General features: G+C 36.4%; 1 protein-coding gene across 2 annotated transcripts in view; it reads right to left on the bottom strand.

The window, feature by feature from the left end:
- The window catches only part of LOC122808957 (semaphorin-3F-like), a 961,051-nt gene that overhangs the window by 723,526 nt on the left and 217,960 nt on the right, over positions 1 to 19,565 (bottom strand). Inside the window, exon 2 of one of the 2 annotated variants that reach the window (XM_044080115.1) lies at positions 14,743 to 14,811. The exons of the other annotated variant lie outside the window; for it this stretch is intronic. The gene's annotated coding sequence lies outside the window, so the exon portion shown is untranslated. The remainder of the gene's footprint in view (positions 1 to 14,742; positions 14,812 to 19,565) is intronic. 2 annotated transcript variants of the gene reach the window in all.

The following is a 19,565-nucleotide window of genomic DNA, read 5'->3' on the forward strand; positions in this document are numbered from 1 at the left end:
ACACAGCAAGGACATGCGGACTGCAAAGAAGGCACCCCAACAAAGAATCAAACCTAAGAACCAAGCAGCAGCATTACAAACTGACGTGCTATGTTACATCCAAGTGGAATGTAATAGCTGTGGAAAAAAAATGCAAAACCATGCTGGCCCAATAAGTGACATTGTTCTTACCATTGTAGGCATTCATACTTAGCAACAACCACAATACAGTTGTGGTGCACTTTTGCTTTATATTTAGCCTACCACAATTCACATTCAAGAACCACCACCTTATAAGTTAGGATCTTATGAAGCATAGCCTTGCATTCCCATAGTAATTATTAGCCCTCATAATTTGCAATACAGATTTCCAAAGATGGGACAAACTAGTGTACGTAGAGGTAATTACATAGCTTCCCTATTCATGAGGGCCAGTGGTGCTAAATCAAGAGTGAATTTGTGGTTATCTTTTCACTCATCCAAGTTACATTTGAACAGAGTAAGAGAAGTACTGTGCTTCCTTTATTTTGTAAGGAAAGGACAATGCCCGATCCCCCAGTGCTACATCCAACAACCCCTTCAAAGCATGACATGCGCCCTTAAAATGGCTGCTTATGCCTTTGCGTCACCCATATTCGAGGATAATGACATAACTAATTTCTCAGCGTCCAGATATGCCCTATGTATAGTACCTAGGATCTCTCTAGTTCAAGTTAAAAATCCCCAAATACAAGAAAGTATATTCTGTTTTAGCCCTAAATTAAACAAAGTAAGCAAAACTGTTCTTTTATTCTTTCCTGCAACACAAAAACAACCAGTCACTACTTCTTCTGTGTGTGTGTGTGTGTGTGTGTGTGTGTGTGTGTGTGTGTGTGTGTGTGTGTATATGTGTGTGTGCGTGTGTGTAATATTGCATGGAGTGCATGGCTTCATCCTGGTATCCTATGGTGTTACAAATAAAAGAATAAAAACTGCAGCCTACTAACCCTACCACACCTTATAGCACGCATACTCACACACACACACACACACACACACACACACACACACACACACACACACACACACACACACACACATTTACACTCATACAATGTAATGCAAAACAGCCTCTAAAGCTGCATTCCTCCAGTTACATCTATAAAGATGTCTGCTATCTGATTTGTTGTTGCCTTGTACACAGAAAACAATCAGGTGTATAAACCTTTTTCCTGTAACATTGTGATACAACTTTTTCCCCCATTGTATGACAATGTACTTCTCAAACTGACTACATGTTACATCAACACTACCCCTTTCCCATCTGTTACAGTCTTCTACTCATATTCCTGCAGCTTACCTCTGAACTGAACAGATTTTTGCAGAATATCTAGATATTTTTGGTCTAGTTCTCATAAAATTTGTTGTTTTCTGGCAAATCATTGAGGACGGAAATCACTAAATAATGACATGCATTTGACTATTAGACTTCATATCCTTCAGAAAAAGTATGCTAACACTAAACCTGTTATTCTAGCAACTTTCTAAGTTCACAAGAGCAATAATTATAATATGTCCCTGATTTTGGGCATGTCCTACCCATTATATTTGGGTTTGTCCAGATTTCTTGTGCCAAGAGTTTGAGAGGTATGCCTGGTAAATGCTAAGTAAACTGATAGGACAGACACAATAGCAAGTGTCTCCTCATTTATGTGCTATGCACATTCTCAGTTTGCACATACATTATATGAAATCTGATTTCAGTTAACTGCTCTTTGCACATTTAACCCTGCTAATCTTGACATTTCTAACATGAGACAGAAGACAAGCTTTTGCAAGAATACATGGGTTTTATTCATGTAAATTTGTAACTAATGGGAAGAACTGACTGTTTTAATTTGAGATCACAGAACGTTGGGGTAATGGAAGTTTTCAACTTAATGCCATGTTGGAGTGAGTTTGGTGGTAAAATATTTAACAAAACAGTGTTTGGGAGCACAGATCCTCATATGGGAAAGTATAGGGGGACTTGCCCCCCTGACAAAATATTTTGCTTGCTTCACCTTTCCCACTGAAACCCTTTAAACTTTAATTAGTTGTTGTGAGTCTGCTTTTGCAAATGCAGATTAATTTAAATAACTAAAATTTAATGCATGTTCATCAAAGACAATTAAGTCTGGTTTCCTTAGTTGTAATCTAATATTTCTTTTCCCTACTCCCTATATTTCACTGCTGCTACTGACTGCTGTAGGTTGTAAAAACTCCTTCATAGGTTATAAATTCTCATTTTCACATATTTTGCCCTAAATGCTTAACTTACCACCTCTGGTACCTTACCCATGGTACCTATGGTACTGACAATGTGAAGTTTTTCCAACAAGGTGACTCCACAACTGGTGGGCAAGTTCATTTTCTAGGAGATAGGATTAGAAGATACAAGTGTTCATGACCATCACTGGGGGCAAACATTCTGAAGACTGCAAACGTTATGACTTACCAACTCCAATAACTATAACCTAGTCATTATGTCTGATGCAAAACATATGATGTAGCTCATTCCATAAACATCTAATTATTGTACGGATAGGGATATAAGTTGTACAGAATGTATTCTTTGTAAATAAGAAATTCACTAAACAAAACTGCCTTCTGTAATATAAAGGATAGTTTTCATGAATCTTAAAAGAATAAATATCATGAAAAGTAGATTATTATTTGGGATAAATTAATGAAACCTCTTACATTAAGAAAATTTGTTTAATTTTAGTAAATGCAGTCTCAGAATAATGGTGATGCATCTTATTCAAAACATTTAGGTATTTCTTCAAATTACCTACATGTAAATCTATATATATATATATATATATATATATATATATATATATATATATATGTATATGGGTCTACTTTGTTTCATTGAATCTCATTTCACTGAATTTCATTTCACCCCGACCACTTCACTGAAAATACAAATTACTGAAAACTCATTTCACTGAATCTCATTTCACTGAACTGAACTTAGTATATATGGCACTGTGTAGAGTACTGTAAGGCAAGTAAAAGGTATATGCCATTTTCCCTACTGTAGTGCAATCCTGGAGTTAGTATGTATATATAGTTGGGGGGTGTGGAGTGCATAGTCCCCCCACCTTGTTTGTTTTATATTGTATTTTACCAAAAACCTCAAAACAATACATTTTAAACAATAGACATGCATAGTTGCAACAACAGTGACTAACACTCTCCAGAAGACCAAGTAAATCACACACTGAGCATGCAAACAACCAAGTAAGTCCAAAATGAAACAAATAACATGCCCGAACAGAAGAGGATTCACTGAAAAAATGCACCCTTCAAAACAGTAGCCTTTTGCTAAATTCTTTAATTCACCAACACAAGATTAAGCGCTTTCATCCACAAGGATGTGGACTTCATCAGAATATCAGTTAACAGTTAATTACAGTATTTATAAGCCATTTTGGCGCCAAAACAATATTCACAAAACATCATATATTACCAATTAAATAATAAAGTTATTGGATACTAAAGTTCATTCACACAATGCATAAGAACTTTGAAACCTGATTAAAAGTCATAACACACTATTTTTTACCATAAATTGATAAACTTAATAAATAAATAAAACTATGCACATGGCAATATAAATATTCTAGTTAGTATATATGCATTAATCTAATAAAAATTGAATAAAAATTAAAATTAATCTCATAAAAACAGTAACTGTGGCTGCATATTTACTCCCAGTGTACTAATTAATGCACAAAACATAGTAATATGTCATAATAATATGTCAATGGGTTAAACAAAAATACAAATATGTAATATATTGCACAAAATCCTGTTTAGATGGCTTCATGCTCATTTCCCCATATCCGCATCTGTAATATGGGCTTAATAGTGATATAATCATTAAGTCCTAAAATAGGGGGATATTTTCTACCCCATTCACTAATGACACGCATAGGCATGCATAGTTGCAACAACAGTGACTCTCTCCAGAAGACAATATGTACTCAAACTAAGAGGGGGGCTATGCCCCCCACATCCCCCAATGTGGGGGGCTGTGCCCCCCACCCCCCCTTGTGTCACCACAATAAACAGGACATGCTGGAGGGATAGATTCCTATCCCAGAGACTTCCCATACTCTGAAACAGGCTACCCATCTATGTCAAGCAAAGTTCTTCATTAGCACTCTTCAAGAAAAATCTTGATGAGTGGATGGGAAATAGGAAGTACACCCCAGGGATCACTTCTGTGTCTCTGCTCGACAGTGGCACAGGAAAATAACTTTCTTGGGTGGCGTAAGCCAGGGAACCTTGTTGGCTAGGTTTACGTAGGCCCTTGGGCCGATAGCCTAGTACCTACCTATGAACCTATGAACCTTAACTATATATACTAACTCCAGGATCGCACTACAGTGGGGAAAAGGGCACATACCTTTTACTTGCCTTACAGTACTCTACTCAATGCCATATGTACTAACTGCAGTTCAGTGAAATGAGATTCAGTGAAATGAGTTTTCAGTAATTTGAGTTTTCAGCAAAGTGGTCGGGGTGAAATGAAATTCAGTGAAATGAGATTCAATGAAACAAAGTAGAACCATACACACGCACATACATATATATATATATATATATATATATATATATATATATATATATATATATATATATATATAGTTACAGTCTGTAAGAGTAAATGTTCTTTTTTCATATTTTCCTGGCTGCTGGATTGTTCTTTCTGCGAGACTTGTGGTACAGTGGGGTCTGGGAATTTCCCATTTAAGACTTAGCATCTGAAACTACCAGGAAATGTGAGGGTGCAGGGGGTTTGCTGCCCTGCATAAAATAGTGCCTTTTGCGAGGTGAAAGTTTGTGTTCAATCTAAAAATCTCAATAATTTTTGCTTCACTTAAAAGAGTGTTTGCTGTTACATGAGACAATCAGATAGATAGAAAGAAATCTGTGAATATAGTCATTAATTATAATGTAAAAATACTGAATGGCAAAATCTTAACAAAAAATGAATAATGGATAATTAATCCCAACTAAAAATCCTAAAAAGGCAATACCAATATGGAGCATGGGAATATTTTTGCAGTGGTTTCCTCAATCAATTAGACAATCACATAGACTTTTTTTTTTTTTACTTTATAAGAGAGTAGCCTGGAAGGTCAAATTCAGAAAGGTAGTTCTTCATGGTTAGAATAGAACAAATAGTGAAAGGAAGACATAGACTGTGACAGGAAAATGGGAGTCAGCCTGTGTACCATTACTAGAGGTCTCTGTTTGATGGTGGAGCTGAGAGTGAGGAGTGGGAAAAAGGCCTTCTGCCTGGGAGTGTATTTTTAGATCTGAGAGTGAGGTCTGAGGGAAAGGCCAATAATCTGGGAATAAACTGTTAAAGTACCTGAGAGTTAGGCATAAGAAAGAGGCCTACAGAGTGGGACTATCCTGCTAATTGTGGAATAGCCTGTTCCCTGAGAAGACTTCTGTAGTATTTTTTAGGTACAGTTTATATTGCATCTTATATTTGCATATGCCCTGCCTACAATATCTTCAAAGATCCTAGTACACAAACACACCCACACACACATAGTACATTTTATTTACAGTTACAGGGTTCAGAATTAAGGTTGTTTTTCACTTATAATAAAAAATAAATTAGTCTATGTCAGTTTGCCTACCAGAGGATCTTGATGTAGGTGATGCAGTTCTGGAGGGGCTGGATCAAATCCTGCAGGTGGCTCAGTTTACATTGGTCAGATCAGATAGACTGGATGAAATTGAATCCTTATTCATGACAGAGATCAAAAGCCCTGTTGATGTACTCTGTGTCAAATAGACTCCTGAGGAGTGATCTGTTTCTCACTTAAAATGTCATTAGAGATCTGGTGGTTCCTGCCCTCCTATATCTCAGTCAGACAGACTACCCAGCTAACACTAGAGAGTTACAGTCATCACTCAGCTCCTCCACCTTCTTTGGATAAACTTCCTGGTTTAATATCTCCAAATCTTTTGGGTTTCTAATATGATGACAGGAATGGACCCATTCATAAGTGAAAGTATGATTAATGTTCATGAAATCAGTATTGTTTCAATATTTGATGTTAGGCAAAAGTGCTCTTCACAACACCCATAATATGCCCTGAACCAACTCCTTCTGCAATTCATATGAAGTTATATATATCGGCAACATATCTAAATATAACTGTAAATTCTGTTTATGAGACCCATTGCCCCTACTACCACTGGAACTGCCTGAGTATCCTTCATCCACATTGCTTCTGCCTGTAAATTACTACATTTCAGAGAGCAATGGTACCTTTGTCCTCTTTTCATGGACTACTATACCTGGTTTTCTCACATCTATTTTTGAACTGTTCTTAATGCGTAACCCCATGCGATTTAAATTCATTATTCTCTATATTGCTTTGTGGCACATTTTTCCAATGCTTCTAACCTACTTCAATATTGTAATGTTTGCATAGTCCCCAGTGCAACAGTCTTGCCACATTATTATTCCCTTCAGTAGACAAGCCCTCTGCCATTAGTGTATCACACCGAGCAACAAGATGTGCATTCCAGTTCTGTTTTATAGAACCTGCATTTGTCTGTTTCTCCCATATGTTCAATGGACCTTGTAAACCAACATGCATCTAGTCCACAGTCCTGGGCCATTAATATTAACCTTTCATCTTTTGGTTTAAATTCAGCTCTCCTAGGAATTCCTGTATCAAATTCTAATTGACATGAGGTTGTTCCAAGATTTTATGTACTTTCAACTATATCAACTATATTTATGCCTTTTCCACATTTCTTGCCTTCTCATCTGATCCTTCTCCTTATATTTATTCTTTTTTCCCACATTTTTCCAGTTTGATTTTTGTCTCCTTCTGGTTTGGGTTCTATTCCAACTTAACATCAATACACTTCTGCTAAACTAAGCAAGGAATTCATCTTAGATTTGTTCTCTTCATGTTTCAAAACTTTCACTATGGATCTGGTGAGGTCAGCAGATATGTATGCAGTCCTGTGACTGCACATCTATAAATGTAATCAATTTCGAGGAGGCCCATACCTTCTTCAGAACAAGGAATATATAATCTTTGTACACACAGATTTTTTAAACATCACTTGATATGAGTGAAGCATTTTTCTTGTTTTCCTGTCCAACTCATCCAATACCTTTTGGGGCCGGTCAGTCACCCCAAAACTGTTAAGTCAGAACAGGAAGAGCAAATTGTTTTTTATCTTGGACCTTGTTCCTGGATGTCAGGAATGTTTTCAGTACTAATTTTAGTCTTCTAAAATATGCCTTCACAACAATGACTGCTTCAGAGTTGCCACCATTTCCTGCACCTTTCCTTGCGGTGCAACTGCAAATTCATTTTTGTACTGGTTTCCTACTGAAGGCTCCTCAGCATGAAGGCTCCTGAGCATCTTAATGTGGCAACTGATTAGATGCTTCCCATACCACCTGTTTTTCCTTAATCTGGAGATTCATTGCTCCATCATGCTGTGACATTGCCAGAGTTGGATTTTCTACACTAAATCCTTCACTTTGCAGATAATCCATAAGTTCCAACTTCTATTTATTTAACTCCTCCATTACTAATCTTCTTTTCTACTTTCCCTTTGATTTCTTATTTTTTGTATTGTAAAATTTTCCATTTCTGGATGCCTTTGCCTGTATTTCTCTTCAAATATCTTTGGTACTGCTTTTTCATACTGATTAGTTTTGCTTTCTCCTTTGCATAAATAATGCACCATATTAAATCTCTTATTCTTTCACCTTGCCCATATTTTTTCTTCAGATGTCTCCTGCTCCACCTCTTTCTCCTTACTTTGGGGATTCAGTGTTCCATCATGCTGTGACATAACCCGTGTTAGACTTTCTTCACTAAATTCTAGGTATTCCATAACTTCAGCTTTTATTTGCTTAACTTCTGATTTACTTATCTTCTGTTTTGTGTTTCCCCATTGTGATCTTATTTTCTGTATTGTGAAAATTTCCATATCTGAGTGTCTTTGCTTGCATTTCTCTTTAAATATCTTTGAAGCTGCTTTTTTTGTACTGATTAGTGTGGCTTTCTCCTGTGCATAAATATAGCACCATATCATATGTCTATTTCTTTTCCATGTCCGTTTCTTTTTCATACCTTTCAGAAATCGCTAGGTTTTGTTGTTTATATTTTTGCATTTCCTCAATTGTTTCTTTTTCCAAATGGCCCAAGGTTTTTTGGCCTATATAATGTTTTTCATGAATCTGTTGTATTAATGAACACAAATTTGCATCTGAAACTTTGACAGTTTTTCTTTTGCAAGTATTATTCTTTCCTCTAATTTCTCTTTTTGAATATCTTCTGTCCAGAAATTCTGGGCGTCTTGCTTAATAGTAACAATACATACTTTCTTTCTTATCCTCAATAATCCACTGTATCATCATTATGGCTCTTTCTTGCTTGACTGTTCTTCTGGACTACTACTTCCTTCTACAACAGGGGCAAACTTCCTTTGTACATTAAACAATGTGATTCCATATCTTCCTTCAAATTAAACCTGGATGACTGGATGGGTGCTCTCACATTTATCCAGGGACTGTCATTTCTCTCCTTGCGAAAGAAGGTAAAGCCTGAGGGATGGGTACTGGCAAGGCATACATGATCATTAGATTAAAATAGCCTTGAAAACTCCTATGAATCCTATATAGTTCCAGTCCATGAAAAGCCTGTTAAATGTGCAGTTTCTTATAGTCAACAGTCTTTGCTCTCCAGCTCAGATGAAGCCAGTTTGTAACTCTCAGTCTCAATCACAAACATTTCTGTACTTCGTTTTTAAATACAGGCACATTCACAACTAGGCCCCTGGAATTCCTTTGAAAGAATCCACAGGCAGCTTCCCGTTATCCAACTGAGTACATCCACAGGGATAGTCCTGGTATTCCACAGCTTCTTCTCACTGATTCTACCAAGAGTCTCTACTCTTCATTGCAAGTCACTCTCTATTACAGGTCAACATTTCCCCCTTTCTAATTCTGCTCCTTCTTTTTTATAAAAAGGGGGATGGAGGCTTCCTCTGTTTGAGACATGTGCATGGAATCCTTCTCCCAGAATGCCCAAACATCATATCTCCTCACACCCCACAGCAGTCACTAGGGAGCACTATAGTGTAAGCATGTATGTATCTATGTATGTATATATGAGTATATACTATATTAACTAAATAAACAATGTTCAAAACAAAAAAAACGTCAAATGAAACTAATGACACATTCAAACAATTGTATAATACCAAACATGCTCTGCATACAACATATTCAACTGATTCACAAGCAAACACCTATATATCACCCATACATCACCTGTGTGCCTGCTTCAATACTTAAGTTCCACGGTTGTTGAGCTGTAAATGATTCTTTAACTTTACTGTGGTACCTAGACTTCTTTGCATACCCCATCAGCTAGGAATGTTGTAATCGAGCCAGGTAGTTTGCTTCATTGGAGGACTATTATCGCACCATACCAATAACCACTCCTTCCCTGCTGTTCATCTCTGCTCTTTGGAGCGGAGCAAAACACATTCTTCTAGCTTACTTCAATCTGGATGGTGTGTTCAGTAAAACAGAACAACTTGGTAAGGGGATTTATAAAAATGAAATATAGATGTCCTAAGTGCTTAAAAATCACATCCATTAACCTGCCCTGTTTAGGTCTGATTAGAATCTGGTTATCTTATCTGTTATTTATGTTCTCTGGTATCCTCACTATCAAATAGATTTCGGAGGTACCTCAGAGGTACTTAATAAATATCATGTCCTTCTCTTTATTCCTCAAAACAATGCTTTCAGTTTTATGTAACCTGCTTTTGTAGGGTACTTGGAGAGACTTTGTACAATTATTTGCTCTGCTCTATATGTTTAGACTGAGTAGGCTTTCAAGGCTGCAAACAGTACTCAAAAAGGGATCCTATCCACTCCCTTAGGAGTATTAGTTTACTATTTTTTTACTTTTTAAGTTGTTAGCTTGTCTTGCTCAAGTGTTGCTCAGAAGAACACATAATTTATATTTAAGAGAAAAAAAAAAGAAAAGAGAAGGTTAGCTATTTCCTCCCTTACATTTTCTTTGGGGGGTACAGGAGATGGGCAAGTTGCACATTGTTATATTTTGCTTGGCAGTTTGTTTGTGGTCACAGCTAGGGCAGTTAACACTCATTCTGCTAAAAGTGCCATTTTGTTTTGAAACAGCTTGCTTGTATACATGCATGCATGTATTTTTCATAATGTTTTACATTATGGGATATATATTGTTTGGCTGTCCTCTAGAATTTGATTGTATGATTAGTGCCTTTGAGGTAACAATTTTTTAAGAGATGTTGCTTTGGGGTTTGCCTGTTACTCCATGTTTTGAATTTTACTTTACATAGACCTTCAGCCACACAGCTACCGAGTATCATTTGCAAATATAAAAATATTTTTTTCCTACCTCAGATATCAGCTATGATACCCTGATGACTGCTAAATAACAATTTTAATTGCAAAACAAGTGAATGACACTACTGCTTTGGCTTTAGCAGACTGCTTTGAGTCATTTCACTACTGCATAATTCCACTTAAAGCTATATGTACACACGTCTGAGTGTAGATATACATACGGTTACAGTATGCTTGGTAGAATCTCATTTGGTAGAAAAAAATTGTAGAAAGCACATTTAGTAGATGATTCTTTTGGTACAATCACATTTAGTTACAAACATACATACATACATATATACATATATATATATATATATATAATGTTCGGATTTTGAGGTTGAGTTTTGAGAAATGTTTTTTTACATAATGGTTAACTGATCGAATCACCAAGCCAAGAAATGATTGCAGGTCATCCTTGAAAAATAACCCTTTGTACTTAATAGGCTCACTGGGTTATAAAATGAATGTAATAAAATCAAAGCACTGACTGGGTCATTCACTGAATCTTGGGTAGTTTGGTTGGGTTTTCTACACCTTTAACAAAACATTCCAAGAATTTTAAACATACTGTTTATGCAATAACATAACTGTAACAGAAGGATGAGCTATCAATTCAAACCGAAGTGTCAGCCATTAGAATTAAACTTGTGTAATTTTGTTGCATCACTACATACTCCTGATATTATGATACAACAACTCTCGGGTATGTTCATGAGGTAAAACAAAGACAGAGAGTGTAGAGTAGACAAAATTCTGCACAGCATTTGATTTCTGTAAACCACAGTGCACTGAGAAAAGAGAACATGCAGTGCGGTAATCCATTGGAAACATCCTTTTACATCCAGTAGTTATTGCAGATTTCACCACACATTTTTTCTGGCATGTCAGCAGTCTCACGGATCAGTTATATGTTTTTTATATCAGATACTTGGCTGTTATCCAAGGAAAGTGTTAAATCTAAAAATGAGAATGCCAAAGCAGAAACAGCTGAACGCAAGGGCTTTGTAGACTGACAGAACAAAAGAGTTGCCTTATAACTATTTAAAGAATACTACTGTGAAGTGCACTTGCCCAACATCCCAGAGCAGGCAGTTTGCAAACCCATCCTGTACTCTAAGGCAACCATTTATATTTCAGAATAAACATTAAACTAAGATCCCATCTGCATAGCATAAATGGATGTTAAAGACCCTGTGGCATTTATAAAAAGAGTAATGGAATCCCCTAGTGTCCTGGCAAACATACCACCTTTCTTAAAAATAAAAAAGTTTTCCCTGGAAACAGTCTACAGGCCAAGTGGGACTAAGCCGATCAATAAAAACTAACTAATTAAATATTTACTTTGGCTGAAGTGTTGATGGCCAGTCACAAACTAACTTTTCCTGTTGGCAACAGTGTTAAAAAGGGGTTTTGTTTAGTGGTCTAAGTGCCAGAAGATCGGAGTATGGAAGAGGACTAAGAGATTGGTAGCAAACTCTCTTTCTCCAGAAGGAAGAAATGGACACCAGCAATGCAAACATCAGAAGGCTGAAGTGAGAAACTGGCCTGTATCAAACATTGATAGCTAGTATGGTAATTGTACTTCTTAACCTCTTAGAGCAAGAAATCTGCACAAAGCCTAAAATAATGAGGGGGGGGGGGCAAAGGCCCAAAAATAGGGACAATTTTTAAATATGGCTCTTATAAACTTAGAAAGTTAATAGAATAACAGGTTTTGCATTAGTGCACATTTTCCAAAAGGTATGAAGTCTAAAACTCAAATGTCTGTCACTATTTAGGAATATCAGTCCTCAATGATTTGCCAAAAAGCCATAAATTTTATGAGGAGCAGACCCAAAAATATGAGACAAAAATCTGGACCTTTTTTTTTTTGAAAATCTGGACATTTGAGAGGCATGATGGTGGTTATGGGAAGGTAGAATGGGAGAGAGGCATCAACAAATGTAAGTCTGTATCTGTAAGCCCAGTGGCACAGGCGCAAGGTATCTATTTTCACCACAGGTGACCCAAGTTTGGGAATAAACTTGAACCACTTGTAGGGTCAATCTATATGGCTTGAATGATATAACCAATGGCTTGCTCTCCTATCCTGGGGTGACACACTTGTGGAAACAGCTCACTAGTTGTATCTGTTCTGCTGGAAACCAGGAGTCTCACAGGCCAGCAGTAGTTCAAGAGGGAGTAGCACAACCTCTGACATCCCTGCACATGTCACTTCTTCTAAGTGATAAGATTACTGACCAACCAGTGCTTCATGAATGCTCCTGCTGCCTGTCTGCCAGGTTTGACTGGGTCCTTCCTCCATAACTCTCACTATTGCACCACAAATCTGATATCCCAAGGAGTTGGGGAGCCTGCCTGCCCATGGAATATGACCGGCATTACCAGAAAATGAACTGTGGGGTACCTAGGAAGGACAAGGGGAGGATGCAGGGATGGTAACTCAGGTGGGGAACAGGTGCTCAATAAAAAAAGTAAGATTGCACATGCAGTAGTCATGAACTAACTTATGCTGGCAGTTTTGCAGGATCCCCTAATACTGGGAAGTACATTTAGGAAGATGGTAAATTCAATCCCTGACAACTGACTGTAGCATCCATACATTTCAAAAGCTTTTCTGAAGTTCTTTTCTTTTATCTATTGGAGGTACGACCCACTGTTACTCATTTCCTTGACAATTATGGCTGGAGTTGATGCAGGCCTGAGACCATATGCCTCATTCTGAGTCCAGAATCTAGAACTAGTTTCAGTAGGTTAACACGAACAGTCTTGCAAAGTGCTAAAGTCAGTCAGCAAGGTCAGTGTGACAGACTTCAGAATTATTATAAGCTAGAACCAGCTTTTATAGGCAGTAAACCAGAATCCCATGCATGTATGTAACTACAATTTGTTTATGAGGTTGTTGAACTTGGTTTAGACCTATTTTCAATGAGGCCAACAGCCAAATGAGAAAAATAGTAAAAACAAATCACATAAAGTATAATAATAAATGTATACTGGTCAGTAATATAGACTACAGTCATAATATTAATAATTAATACATAGCATGTAACACATACATAAATGTATAATACTTAACGTATAATAGAAGATGACAAAACAAGTACTTTATGTCTGTTACATATATATATATATATATATATATATATATATATATATATATATATATATATATATATATATAAGAGAGTTTTCATTGCATTGTGTTACACTGTTATAACCATAAAGTGTTGGTAGTTATTCTAAGAGCTAGCTTTGGGCAATGCCCGGCAGGGCAAAGATGACCAACAATCGCAAGTGACTGATCGCCTAGATCATCTTTGATAATGAACTAGTTATAGTGAGCAGGAGTAGTGCACAAAGGCTTTGTAGGACTTTAGTGCATAAATACCTGTTGGTGAAAACTATTTACAAGAGTAACAGCTTCTTAAAGACAGCAAGGCTGTTTGAATTCTTGATGTGAGAAGGGAACTTATTCAAAATATGATCATACAACCAGGTTTCTGAACATCACCAAGAACGTTTTAACTTTTGATACATTTTATAAGGTGGTTCTTTCTGATATCAGGCTTTCTTACTGTGCAATGTTCAGTGAAACAGTGACTATCTCACTGCAAAATAAAAGCCAGTTATAATCTACTGTCTGCTTGAAACAAGTGCAGTTTAATCACAATGATGGGTCCTTGATGCTGTATCAGAAATGAATTTAGTCCACTAGATACTGACTAGCTCAAATTTAATCATATTCCCCAGTGTTAGGTTTGTATACAATACAGAGACAGAGACAGAGAACAGTCTGGAAAGTAATAGTGGTGAATTGAATCTTTCTTAAACGGGTAAAGAATATTTTTATACTATTAAAGCCTCCTAGCATTTGGCTGTATCTTCTGACAGTATCTTTCTCCTGGTCTACAGGGGGTAAGGTCTCACCCAGAACCCCCCCCCCTAGGTATTTTAGGTTGCTGGTGCAAGTAATCTTGTTTCTGTTTTTAGGAAGGAATCAGTATAGGTATATCGTATGAGTAGGTGCTTCGGTTGTGGTTGCTGCAGAAAAGGACAGAATGACTTTTCTTTGGGGACAGCAGAAGGTCTAACTCCACAAAACAATCTTCCAGAGTTAAAAAGCATACTAAACTTACTTTGGCATTAGACACCTTAGGAAACTATATATGCAATGATAATGCATTTTTTACCTCAGAATTATCAAGAGTTAAAAAGCATGCTAAATCTTATTTTGGCATTAGACACCTTAGGAAATGATATATGCAATGATAATGCATTTGTTTTACCTCAGAGGGATTTGTTGCTACTCCATTTTCGGGCTCTTCTAGAACCGTAGGGTCTTCTAGCAGAAGCGGCTATAAAATAAGAAGGGAATATGAGCTGTTGAGCTGTTCACAGTTACATTTTATGACACACAAGTCCCAACAGACTATGGTATATGTGTCCTGACAACTCAGAAATTTTCAGAAATTCACTTCTTGTAACTTCAAGACACAGTTAGCATATTTGGCTAGAATGGTGAATTATTTTAAGATCTATTATTCTTAAATAATCATGGTGCATAGGTTAACATTGCAGGTTATATATATATATATATATATATATATATATATTTCTTTATTTATCTGTGTATGTTTGCTCATTTATTTTTTATTCATTTAATGGATTAAGAGGACTTCTAATCTGATCCTTTTTAGCTATGACCCAAGGTTTATATAGACAAAAATATCTGCTTATAAGTGCTTATTCAATGAGTAAACATGAGTAACCTACAAAACTGAAAAAGCAGTTACTGTAATACAGAACTGTTTTCATATAAAACAGTTTGTTTTGTGAAACACACTCTGTATTTACATATTTCAAGATCACCAAGTGTTTACATATGTACAGAGTTTGACAGTAGAAGCTCATGATTGGCTTTCCTGTACTGTACAAACATTGAGAGTTAAAGTAGTCTAACCTTTCTCTAGAAAACATTAACATCTATTCTCTTTAAGAAGAAATGCTTTCAGCATTGTTTTGAAGGTTTTGATAATTATTTCCTTCATAGTGTTGCACGGAATTATATTCTATGAGGTAAGGCCTATTTAGAAAAGACACTCTCTTCTCTAGATAAACCACGAGTTTTACATGTAATGTCCAGCGATAGAATTCGTAGCTCATTCACCACCAGCTTATCTCTTTTATAATCACTTAACAGAAGAAGAGAAACACTCAGCACTACTGAAATTTGTGTGTGTGTGTGTGTGTGTGTGTGTGTGTGTGTGTGTGTGTGTGTGTGTGTGTGTGTGTGTGTGTGTGTGTGTGTGTGTGTTAGACAGCTTTCTTTGGTGTTTTGTGCCACTGGGTAATGCATTAAACATTTAGTATAATGCAGCAAAACTCATTACAAAGAGCAAAGGCAAGAACTCAAAGTTGAGCACATTGAACATAATGGATATACATAAGAAAACATTAACAGATAAATGTACATACCCATCAAAACCTCCCTCATACCCAAACCCTGTGCTGCTTACAATCAAGTTGTAAAGAATAGAACAAGATTCTCAAGCCTGTAGAATATGGATAAAGACACTCTACCATTCCTTAAGTGGAAATAATTTGACTCAAATGGCTCAGAACAAATATTTTAGTGTAAAAATTCTGATTTTTTTTCTGGTTTTAACAGATTGTGAGCCATTGCTAAAAGTTTACCATTTTCTAAAATACTGGTAACCTTGAAGCACGGCTTATAATTTCTTAGGTATCCTCCCACCACCTAGAAATGAATGGGCACTGATGCCAAATGTGCTCCCCCCCGACACCACCTTCCTCATATGTGGTTACCTGAACTTTAACCCTAACCCTGCACCCAACCTCATACTCACACATTACATCTGCAAACACCCTTTTCTAAAAGTACCATTATACAGACAAAGTGTGGCTGGAAGTAAAAGCCTTTTTTTGTTTTGTTTTGTTGCTACCAAATTCAAAAGGTTAATGTTTGGTTCCTTTTGTGAGGGTGCAGTTTTTAATATTTGGGGTAGTCAATGGGCTCAGAGTGATATTTTGTGATTTACTATAAGGTAGTACTCTTATTTATAATAAACCATGCAACAGGGGTGGGAGGCACTTTAAAGGAAAACAGCAACTGCTGATTTCCACTATTCTCCACTAGTTTCACATGTTTGTTTTCTTAATTATGAGACTCACAATTACAGGCCTCAGAATTACATTAGTCCTACATCATAATCAGAGACATTAACGTTAATGAACATAAACTGGGAAGCAAAATTTCAGCAAATATATTAGTTTCTGATTCTTAAATGTAAATTCTGGTTATTATTTTGATTTTATTACAGATTTTAATTACATCTATTTGTAAACAAAATGAAAATTGATTCTAAGTACAGAATGTTGAATTAAGTAAAAGAGCCATTGGGTAAGTATAAATACAAGAAGAAATACAAGTATTAGTGAACTCTAGCATTCTAAATTTTGGCATTTTTGGTATTTTCTCCAGAAAATGGATAATAAGGCATCCCTGATAATAATTAGATTATAGCTCCATCTTCGAAACTATGGCATTTTGAATTCACACAATAAACCATAAGGAAGAATATTGAAAATTCAAAGTGGGCAATCAGGAGCGATGATGTGAAGCATCATTTCATGGATAAGGTGGAAGAGGATTAGATCAGCCTTTCTGAATAGGTTGCAGGCACATTTAAGAATGTATGGGATATACTGTAGGCCATTAGGGTGGAAGAGTGGCGTAATGGTAAAAGTGTTTACCTTATAGACATAAGATGCTGGGTTTGATTCTCACATGGGATAAATGGCTAGGCTTAAAATGGACCACAAGGTCACTTAGCTTAGTACTAATCCATTAACCTATGAACCTATAACAGTGGCCAGTGCTGGCACGCATTAACCCTTGGAGGACTGCTTGAATTATGATGGCAGCTTCTAGTAGAAGATCACCAATTGTTTACATATGTACAGAGTTTGACAGTAAAGCAAACACAACGCTCACCAAGCAGTTCCTAGGCATTGTAGTGAGAGTGATATGAATGGAAACATGCATATGGTGTGTACATCTGGCATTGTACATCCTGCTTCTGTTGTAGCACATGGGAAATCAGCCACAGGGTAATATGGGATAAGGGCTAAACATAAAACCCTAATGGCTGCATAAAAATGGCTCCCTCATACATGCTGTGTAATAGTGAGACTGAATATTTATGGGTCATGGGATGAAAAAAAATCACTAACAGAACTCACCAATTACACTTTGTGATCAACAAAAAAGTGAATCTGTTTTTCTAACTACAGATGGATGCTGTTCCCAAGAAGGAATTGCTTTGGCTAAAACAAGTATTGTGAAATTATTTTGTTTACTATTCCCGTTGGCCTGTTATTGCCTAATCTACCATTTCAGTGTTTTGCTGTAATCTGTTTGTTAGAAAATGATTTTGAAAACCACTATAAAAACAAGATTAATGTATGCCATGGCATTCTAAAGAAAGACAGCACGTATACATTCAAGTTTAATAACAAAGTTAAGGATTATTTGAGATATTTTATTAAATACATTTTTATATTATTACCAAGTTTTATAATAAAGGCTAAATTTGGACAGAATACTTCAAAATGTGTCTAATTAGTGATTTATATTAAAAAGTAAATTTAAATGATTGCTCTTTGACTTACCAAATAAGTACGATGCTTACTTGAATTTTGAATTAAATAGCCACTGTGTTTTTAAAACTTGAGAGTCTTATGTAGCAGAAACCAAAAGAGTTTTAAATGATAGTCAAGCACCTTCTAAGTCCTGGCGGGTCTATATCATTCTTAATTTATTGAACACCTAATTGTCGAACCCTAATTGTCGAACTACCTCTTCAAAGAATGACCTAATCATCGAAGTGGAATTCATTGAACGATTTTGGATGAAATGAATAAGCCATTTGTACAAGCACACTCAATAGTGATGGGGGGACTGAAAGTCCAAATGAAGACAGAAAGAACCTACTTAAAAAGGCAGTTACTTATTTGTTTTCTGTGTGCTGTTTTGCTCATTCATTTCTTAAAGTTAATTTTTTTAAATTGTTGCTAGTTTAGTAGATATAGAAGATTATCTATGTGCTTTCTGCATCGGTACTTTATGTAGGTTTTGGCAGATTTCTTCTAATATAACCTTATATAACCAGCATTGTTATAAGCTTTGTTTTCTCTAGCTGCATTGTCCTCAGTCTTATCTACTTACTATCAGATCCTGTCCTAAAAGTACATCTGTTTACTGCCTTTGGTTTTTCACTTTCAGATCTGATGGCCTAGTCTCCATCCAGCAATATCCTAGTACACATTCCTACTCCTGAGGTAATCACCTCAACTGCTAGGGAGCCACATAGTCCCTCCTGCTCCCAAACTATCTATGGGCAGCCAAAATATTCATCAACTTACCTCAAACAGACAGACAGCCTTCCTGCCCTTAGACATACTGTGGTGCCTACACCTAACAGCTAACAGGAAAACACCTGAATGCCCTTATGTGTATCCAGTATGCAGAACAGCCTCTTATCTTAGTGCCCCTTATCCCATTGTTTGTGACAAATGAATGCAAATAATTACATTGTACAAAGGAGTTTATCTATCTATCTATATCATTTGAAATATGTATCCTATCCATGGGAAAAATGATTCCTAGGCCTCTGTATAAGTAAGATAAATCCTTAGTTCACATCATGCAGTCAACATTAACAGTAGAATATAGCAGTTCTCTTACATATAAATGCGCCTCCCTTCCATTCAAAAGGCTGAGATTTTGTAAATGGGGAAAGTACTGCCCAATCATTTCTTTCTTCCTTTCTTTGAACCCTTTCCTCTCTCTACTTTCTTCCTAATGGATCTGTAGGTAGACAGAAGACGGGTGTATGGCAACAGTTCAATGGGCAATTCTTGTGAAAATCACACTAGTGCAAGACAGGAGTTGCATTGCATGGGGGTAAAGTCTCTTTACCTCACGGTGCAGTGATCACTGAGTTGATTATAAAGAATCTGGCATTGCCACTCAAAGGAAAAAAAAAAAAAAAGAGGCAATCACAGAAAGAACACTCACATTCCTTTA

This window comes from Protopterus annectens, chromosome 8.part0, assembly GCF_019279795.1.
Source record: "Protopterus annectens isolate FY-2018-M chromosome 8.part0, PAN1.0, whole genome shotgun sequence".
NCBI classification, from domain to species: domain Eukaryota; kingdom Metazoa; phylum Chordata; order Ceratodontiformes; family Protopteridae; genus Protopterus; species Protopterus annectens.